This window comes from Macaca fascicularis, chromosome 10 (assembly GCF_037993035.2).
Source record: "Macaca fascicularis isolate 582-1 chromosome 10, T2T-MFA8v1.1".
NCBI classification, from domain to species: Eukaryota; Metazoa; Chordata; class Mammalia; order Primates; family Cercopithecidae; genus Macaca; species Macaca fascicularis.
The window spans coordinates 99,387,578-99,396,941 of NC_088384.1; the positions used below are offsets into that span (position 1 = coordinate 99,387,578).

Genomic DNA, 9,364 nt, shown 5'->3' on the forward strand with positions numbered 1-9,364 from the left:
GTAGAGGTTGTGCTGTCCCACTTCACAGAAAACTCAAGCACAGAGCCAGTAAGTACCATCTACAATCACACAGTTAGAAAAGTGCAGTTCTGGACCCTGGGCCATCATTGAACTGAACGATACCTGGCACACAGGAAGTACTCATGTGGCATGTGGGAAGCCCTCACCTGACACATGGGAAGCCCTCAGCCAGCACATGGGAAGCCTTCACCTGACATGCGGGAAACCCTCACCTGACCCATGGGAAACAGTCACCGAGCACAAGGGAAGCCCTCACCTGGTCATGCTGCTGCCACTCCTCCGTTCTACCTCCCTCTTGAGACCAAAGGCCTCGCTAACAACCAGTCCATCACAGCTTTGAGAAGGAGTCAAACTGCCCCACTCTGGGGAATATCAGGTAAGAAGCCAGGCCCCAGGGAGAAGCAGGGCTTGCCTAAACCCTCACCGTCTCAGGCTCCAAGAAGCAGAAGGACCTAGAATTGTTGTAGGAGTTATTAAGAAATTATTTTAGGCAGATAGAAAGGAAAAGGAGTCCTTGGAAAGTTTTCATTTTTTAAAGCATCTCTGGAAAAGTTTCTGGTAAAGTCCTGGCTCTTAGAGCCAGTCCGGCAACCTTTCATATGCAAATATAGGCCACTAGAAACTGGGTCCACCCAACATGGCGACTCCAGCAGCCTTCTTGCCCTTGCCTCACATGTTCTTGGCAGCATGGCTGCCCCCACATATCCCCACGTGTGTAGAACACGGTGCCTGGCATTTGCATATTGAAAGGCTAGGGTGGAAGGGCCAGCTTTTTCTCGGGCTACGTGAATGACATGCCTTGTCAAACCAATGCCTTGAACCCTATGCAAATCAGACACCGCCTCCTCCAGACTCTGCATATATACCTGGCTGGTTTCCATGGCAGGTTCTGTGGCAGGTGGGTACCTCCTTTTCTGTCTTTGGACCCCCCACCACCAACCTCCCGTCTCTGTACGCAGGAGCCTCCTCCTTCTGCCATCTCTTCTTTTCTTTCTTGCCTATTAAATTCTCTGCTCCTTAAAACCACTGCATGGGTGTCCATGTCATTTTATCTAAACTGGTGTGAGGACCAAGAACCCTGGTGTTCTCCACTCATCGAAGCTGTATGAGAATCATGGCCTCTTTGAGTACTTCCTATTTCCTGTCTCCTGCGCTGTCCTCTGGCACCCATTCTTTGTTGAACAGCCCTTCTTTCCCCATCTTGAAGCAAGAACCTCTCCTTCCTGAGAGAACCAGAGACCTACTCTTAATTATCCTAAGGGAGGAGACCACCCCTCATATTGTCTTACACCCAATTTCTGCCTCCAAAGAAAGAAGAAGTAAACACTAAAAGGCTGAAGTGAAATCCACAGGCAGACAGCCCGGCGCCATACCCTGCGCCTGGTAGTTAAAGATCGACACCGACCTAATTGTTTCTGTTATCTATAGATTACAGACATTGTATAGAAATGCACTGTGAAAATGCATATCTTGTTTTGTTCCGATCTAATTACCCGTGCATGTAGCCCCCAGTCATGTACCCCCTGCTTGCTCAATCAGTCGCGACCCCCTCACATGCACCCCCTTAGAGTTGTGAGCCCTTAAAAGGGACAGGAATTGCCCACTTGGGGAGCTCGGCTCTTGAGACTGAAGTCTTGCCAACACCCCCGGCCGAATAAACCCCTTCCTTCTGTAACTCGGTGTCTGAGGAGTTTTGTCTGCCACTCGTCCTGCTACAATCCCCTTGAACTGGCAGCCACGTCTGAGGCTTTTCTTCCTACTGGAAAACTGCCTTGCATCAAACTAAAATAAACTCACTCACAGCCCCCACTGGGCTTTTACATCTGAGCCACAGACCCGACGATGTTATTACTTTGCATGAGAACCAAAAGATCCACCAACAAAAGGGGCCCAGCAGAGAAACATCCGAGAAGATAGACGGCTGCCAGCCCACAAGAGGCACTGCTTTCTCTCCTAAATTACTTCTTTTTAATGTATAAATGGTGAGGTTTTTCTTATTACTGGGGTGAAAATGTTAATTTGTAAAAAAAATGGGAATTTTTTTCACAATAAAAGCAAGAAGAAATTGGAGTCATCCACAAACCCAACTCTCAAAGATAACCACTGTTTTTATAGAAAAGGAATTCTATTTATGAGTGCACACAGACATGTAAAACTGGTCCTGTTTTTTCTAAGTATGTTGTAAAAATGTTTCTGTGCTGAATCAAAGACTGCTATTTGTGCTCATTTGCTATTTAGTAACAGAACCCATCAAAGTGTTTTATGATTGTCCACAATTCTTTTTAAAAACCCTACTTCACAGCCTCCTTTCCATCTAGATGGAGCCATGTGACCAAGTTCTCGCCAGCGGAAGGGATGGGAGTACTGCACTGAAGGAAAGGGATATGCCACCATTGCCCACTCTTGCTATTTCCAGCTAAAGGGAGTGAAGACAAACTGTGGACTGTCTTGGATCATGTTCTACAAGATAACAGGACAGAAGAAGACTGATAACAAGCTAGATAGATGGATAACAAAACAGACTGATAACGAGATGGAGGGCTGATATGACAAAATAGACTGTTAACAAGATAGAAGGCAGAGGAACAAAATATAAAGAGAATGGGGCCCTGAGTGACCTCATGGAGCAGAGGTACTACAAGCCCTGGGCTGACCATCTGCAAACTATGAATGAGGAAGAAACTCCCATTTTCTTTGCTTCATTACAAATTGGGTCTTCTTAATAGTAGCTGAATCTATATCCTAATACATGTCTCCAGGTCCCCCTCTACAATACAGTTTGAATGACTGCATATTTTTCATCATATGGATGTTCAATATCAAAATTTACTGAATTCAACTAAGTATAAATTGTTGGTCATTTCTGTTGCTTTTAAATTTTTCATAATAAATACCACTGCAATGAATATCCTCATACATACACCTTGGGTATATTACTGATTATTTCTTAGGATATGTTTATAGAAGTAGAACTGCTGGGTCAAACAATACAAACTTTAAAAAAGCTTTTTTTCTTTCAAGAGTATTATGTTTATTGTAGGAGGGTAGCTTGCTTGAACTTCCACCTGAACATCCTCCTATACAAATTTTTATTTTCATAGGCTTGCAAGATTTGCCCCATATTTATATTTCTTATGCCCTCTTTCCTGTATGTATGGGAAGAAGTATAATTAGTCATGTTTCCTAGATTCATGTGTGTGTAGCCTTAGGGATATTACTTAACCTCTCTCCATTCAGCTTCCTTGTTTTTAAAATAGGGGTTCTAAAACTACCCACCTCATAAAGCTATGAGAAATACATGAGTTCATGTGGGTAAAGCTTTTAGCACCCACTATATAGAAAGTGCTCACTAAACACTAGCTATTATTATTTTTATTTTCTAGGATTATTTATGACAGTTGCTTTCCTTTTAACAATACATTTAGATTTATTCCAGGTTCAAACTACTTAAACTCTTACTGCTCACCACTGAAATACTCAATTTCCCATTCTTAAAGTGTTTTTTTCAAATCCTGATATGTTGAAATGCACTTTCCTGTGCATTTTTCAGAAAAAAAAAAAAAAAAAAAAAAAAAAAAAAATATATATATATATATATACACACACACACGTGGTATAGTCCCTGTCTCTGCATATCTGAGATATTTTTGAGACGGAGTCTAGATCTGTCACCAGACTGGAGTTCAGTGGCACGATCTCAGCTCACTGCAACCTCCTACTGCTGGGTTCAAGCGATTCTCCTGCCTCAGCCTCCCAAGTAGCTGGGATTACAGGCATGCAACACCACGCCCAACTAATTTTTTTATTTTTAGTAGAGACAGGGTTTCACCATGTTGGCCAGGATGGTCTCGATCTCCTGGCCTCATGATCTGCCCACCTTGGCCTCCCAAAGTGCTGGGATTACAGGCATGAGCCACCGCACTCAGCTGAGAATGTTTTTAAATTGTCTTCCAATACCAATGACCTCTTGCTTGGCCATAGAATTTTTGGATAACTTTTCCTTCAAAGCTTTGATGTCCTATTTTCTTCTGTATTCAGTGTTGCAGAGAAATTTGCTGTCAACGCAGTTGGATCTTTCTTATTTTTTAAATGTTTACTTTCATGTGTACTTGTAGGATTATTTCTTCAGCCTTGAAATGTAAAATTTTCCCAGGTGGTGATGAGGGGATGGTTTCTTTATGTTAAATTCATGGTAAGGCTTTCCATCTGCAGGTTCAAGTCTTTCTTTAGCTCAGTTAAGCTTTCTGCAACTACACTGTTAGATGCTGCTTCTGCTGCGGCTGCCACCACTGCTAGTATTGCTGCTGGAACAATGTTCTAGGTTTTGAGTCTGTGTTGCTTCCTCTTCATCTCCTTCATTTTCCCTCTCATTACTTTCAGATCCTTATGTTCTGGGAGAGCTTCTCAGATACTGAGTCTCATTGATTTCTTCTCTTAAACAGTTCTTAAATCTGTCTACCTCTCTCATTCCCAGCTACTGCCTCACCCCAAGAGATCTTCCTGCTTCTATTCTCATACCTCTACAATTCATTCTCTATACAGCAAGAAGGGGAAAAGCATCTCTTTTAAAATGTAAACTGTGTCATTCTTCTTCCATGTATCATTCTTCAGTGGTTTTTCTGTTGCATTTAGAGTAAAATCCAGTCACCTAATGGCCTCCAAAAAACTGCATGGTTCAGCCCTGTGGGTCCTAAGTGATATTTACCAGCCTTTCCCACTCAGGCCTGTTAGAGTTGGTAGCATTGTAGGATGGGTGCAGAGCTTGGAGTGGTAGGAAAAGTCTAAGAAGATGGAGTTTCTCTTATGGAATAGACTCCACACACAGCTATCAGGACAAGGATAAAAAAAGATGAAGATGCAGAAAATGAGGCTTGGTATGGAGGAATAAGTCGTCACTGTTTTGAAGGGCCAGCAACTTCCAGGTCCTAAAAACATTTCTGGATCAGACTAAGAAGGTAATAAAGAGTGTATTTATTGAACATCTACTATGAACAGACATTGCTCTGCATTAGCCCATTTAATCTTCACAGCTTTATTAATTACTCCCATTTTTAATAAAGAAAGGGATACTCTGAGAAGGTGAATAACTTGCCCAAGATCCCATGGCTAACAAGGAATGGAGACAAAGATAAAATGCATGATTTCAAAATTTCAGGTCTGCATGATTTCAAAATTTCTCATCTTTCCCCTGTAACTTGTGTCCTCCCTAAAATGTGAGCTGCAACGTGGCAGCTGGTGACAGAACCATGTAGAACTGGAAGGCTTGGATAGGTCCTTAAGAGAAAAACCAACTTCTTGCACTGTTTCAGAGACCTTCAGCCTCGTCAGAGTAGGCTATGTTTGGCAGGTAATAAATCGATCCCCAAATATAGCAATCCAAGCAGATATTCCTGGCTGGAGGACAACTTTTTCCATGTTCCCTCCTATGGATCCACCAGCCTTGTCATCAGAGGTAGCCTCCTAATAGAAGGAGGCCGGCCATCATCTGCTCTTCAAATGCAAGATGATCTACTGAATGACTTCAAGATCTTTAGAGATGGTACAGTTGCCACTTTGGGAGGCCAAGGTGGACAGATCATTAGGTCAAGAGATCAAGACCATCGTGGTCAAGATGGTGAAACCCTGTCTCTACTAAAAATACAAAAAGTAGCTGGGTATGGTGGCGTACACTTGTAGTCCCAGCTACTCGAGAGGCTGAGGCAGGAGAATCGGTTGAACCCAGGATGCAGAGATTACAGTGAGCCAAGATCGCACCACTGCACTCTAGCCCGGCGACAGAGTGAGACTCAGTCTCAAAAAAAAAAAAAATTGCAATGAGCCTGAGTCCCAGCATGAAGGTCATCCATCAAATGCCCAATTGCACTATGCTATGAGCAACAAACAAAACTTCTACTCTTGAAAAGCTACTGAGATGTTGGAGTTTTTTGTTACAGCAACCAGCATGAGTTACACCAACTAATACAAATAATATCACAGGTTAAAAAAACTATGGCTCCAAAAGGCAAGGTGCATATTCATGTCGTTCTCATGTTAAGTTCAGGGCTCCTTCCCCAGGGACACCCTGTCCTGGTGACCTGCAGCTAGTCCTGGTTCAGGCTTCAGCTCTCTATGGAACTCAGGGAAAGTCACTTCCCCTCTTTGGGCCTCAGTTTTTCCATTTGCAAGACAAGAGCTTTGCCTTAGATGGTGGCAAGGAGCACTCTGAAGGCATCTGACTACTGCCCACAGCCCAAATGCATCATTCCATAGTGACATGTGCAGTCACCACACCCGTTGGGTCATTGAGTCATTCATTGTAAGAAGAGGGTCAAAAACTTTTTTTCCCCAAAAGAGTCATTCCAGCTTATTATAGAATCATCTACATTTAGAATGCCTTTACAGTAACCATGGAAACAATAGCATGTGTGAGGCACAAACTTTATTCTAAATCTGCTGATGAGGATGAAGAAATGGCTCCTTGTGTGGACCTCAGAGGGCCCAGCATGGCTCTGCTCCCTCCTCTGTTGGGGCGCAACTTGACTGCTGGCCATAAGGAGCTAAGGCCAGGAAGAATAAGACTTTCCTGGGGGAGATGACCAGTATCGAGACTGAATTTTGCAAGATGAACTGAGGCCTTCAGTAAACCTCCAGTGATCGGGGGAATAAATACACCAGTTGTATTTATTTTTCTGCCTGGCCTCCATTGCCCAGTACAACCTGAAGGCAGAGGACAGAATGGCTGTTTGACGCAATCCACAGTGATCACCTCCAGGACACAGAGAAGGGAAGGGGACAGTACAGCATAGATCTGGAGGGGCAAACAGAAGGTGCCCAGCACACCTTCAAAGCACCTGTCCCAGCTTATAACTTAGTGGGGGTTACAATATATAGCACCCACGCAACCTCCAGCACTGCTGCCCACCAACTCCTCTGGCAAGTCCTGCCCACCTGCCACATCTGACCCCTGCATGTGAATACCAGCCTGATTGATCTGAGGTCACTGTGCCCCCTCTGATAGTGTAGTTAAGACCACGGACTGCCCACTGCTCAATCCTGTGCCAAATTACACCACACTCCACCAGGCCACACCTAGCCCAGTCTCACTCTCTTTCCCATGTGGCTACTTCTGAAGTACCAGAATTCCAAATGTCAATCTTGGCATAGCATCCAATCAGTCAAGTAGCTAGGGAAAGCTGGGAGGGGAATCAAGACCTGTAGACTTTGCTCTTGGGGCAAGTTCAAACCAATAAGGTCTGGCTTTGCCTTCCTGACTCCTCCTACGTGGAAAAAGATACCAAGTCTGCTACATACAGCTGTAAAAGTTGTGCACTGTACAAAGGTACCAGCTAAATTGAACAGTGAGAGTTCAAATCCAGCCAGTGTTCTACTTGCCAAGCTGTGTATCCTGGCCTGGGCTGGGTCTTCCCAACAGAAAGGATGTCTTCTTTCCTCTTGCACTAAGGTGCCGTATAGGCTAGGGAGCCACCTTGAAACAAATCATACTAGAAATCTCGGCAAAAAAGCTCATGCTCAACAGGACTGGGGCCTGGAATATTCTCTTTCTATCTCTGATTTTCAGGAAGCCTGATGGCTTCAAGGCCAGTCCTTCCGGTAGAAATTCATTACACAAGAAAAGACCTTCTAGAGTAACAAAAGATATCATTGCAATTACATTTATCAAAGAAAGCATGGCAATCAATGTCTTATGCACAGACCGTGTTTCAAATGCCCTTAATCAATGGCTGTGCTAATTACACATTTATTGCAATTAATTTCATTTCAATTATACCTTAATTATTAACCTTGAATGAGGTTGGGCAGCTCAGAGAGTTTGTGTCACCGCAGAGCTAGGACCCAGAGATAAGTTGCCGTCCTTTGATTGAAAGATGCCACTCCATTAAAAGTTGGTTTATTGGCTCAAGGCCTTTTTGCAGGGGGGAGGGAGTTAGTTTCTCCAGGGAGGCAATTCATAATGTGAGTCTGAAATTGAACACAGGAAGGCAGGCAGCTGTGCTTACGAATTAAGTAGAGCTGATGTTTAATTTGCTTCTTATTGATGCCATTTCCTCACTGGTTCATTAGCTGTAGTGGGAGAATAAATGCCTTCACAGTTCATTCTTTGTGATGTCCTCAGCCTCTGGGTCAGCCTCATTTGTTCCTTATCTTCCCTCCAAAGGAGGGCTCTCTCTTAGCCTAGCTCCTCATTTCTAAAGGCTCAGCTCTGAATTTCTGGGCAGGGCCTGGGCTTCAGTCTCTGCACAGAGCAGGGTCTCCTTGGTATCTACAGTGTCTACCCACTGAGACTCCCAAGGATAATGCCATTGCAACAGTCCAGATAGGGGTGTTGGAAAATAACTTGCCCTGTGGCAAAGCAGAAACAGCTTGTATGATAATAGAACTCGGGTTTTAGAATCCCTCAGACCAGGGTTCAAGTCCAAGTTGTGATACTTCTCAGCTCTGTGGTCCTGGGAAGACAGGTTAATCTCCTGAGTCAGGTAAGTGCAAAACAACCATGCCCAACGCTTGGTAGGAACTCAAAAAGTACAACTGCCTTATGCAATAAACCCTTCTCTAGGGTTTACAGCAACCCCACCTTGGGGAGATTTTTCACTCCCAGGGGAGAAGACCTTTCTACAAAACATTTCTTTCACTAGCTCAGGAGGAAGGAAATGTAGAGATTTTCTGGTCCAGACCTTCATCTTAAAGTTGGAGAAGGGAGGGAAAGCTTGAGATCACACTGGGAGTTGGTACTAGAACTGGACTATAGCCAAGTCTCCTGGTTCTCAATTCTAGAGCTTTCCTACCACATCACAAGCTAACCTCCTTGAACAGTGATTTGTCAGTATCTGGTAAAGATTGAAAATATACAAATATCCCATGTATGTGCTCATGGAGAGAAGAATCTAAATATTTACCACAGCATCATCTGTCATCAAAAATAGTATCAACTTAAATAGCCCTCAACAGAGAAACACAGAGACCTGGAGACTAAGAAAACAGAGTCCTTGAAGTCAAGCTGACTCTGATTTTGGCCTCCTAAATGAAAAGATAAATAGAACAGGTCTTGTTTACAAAATAAATTCAAGACCTACTTATCTATCAACAGCAAAAAAAAAAAAAAAAAAAAGAGAGAGAGAGAAATGCAGAGGCAAATTGTGATGTGTTCATAAGCTGGAATATTATACAGCCATTAAAATGGATATATCTGATCTATATTATCAGCATGGATTAATTTCTAAAGCATAATGTTTGAATTTTATAAAGCAAGTTGCAGAATATTTATAGCATGACATCACTTATGTTAATTTTTTAAATTAACAGATTCAAAGAGAGAGGTTATAAATACATCCATATGTAATTTAGA

At 43.1% G+C, this 9,364-nt stretch overlaps 1 non-coding gene across 1 annotated transcript; it reads left to right on the forward strand.

The window, feature by feature from the left end:
- The first annotated feature begins 8,981 nt into the window (after positions 1-8,981).
- On the forward strand, positions 8,982-9,108 carry LOC123567355 (small Cajal body-specific RNA 15). Its single transcript, XR_006690270.1, has one exon.
- Positions 9,109-9,364: the final 256 nt, after the last annotated feature.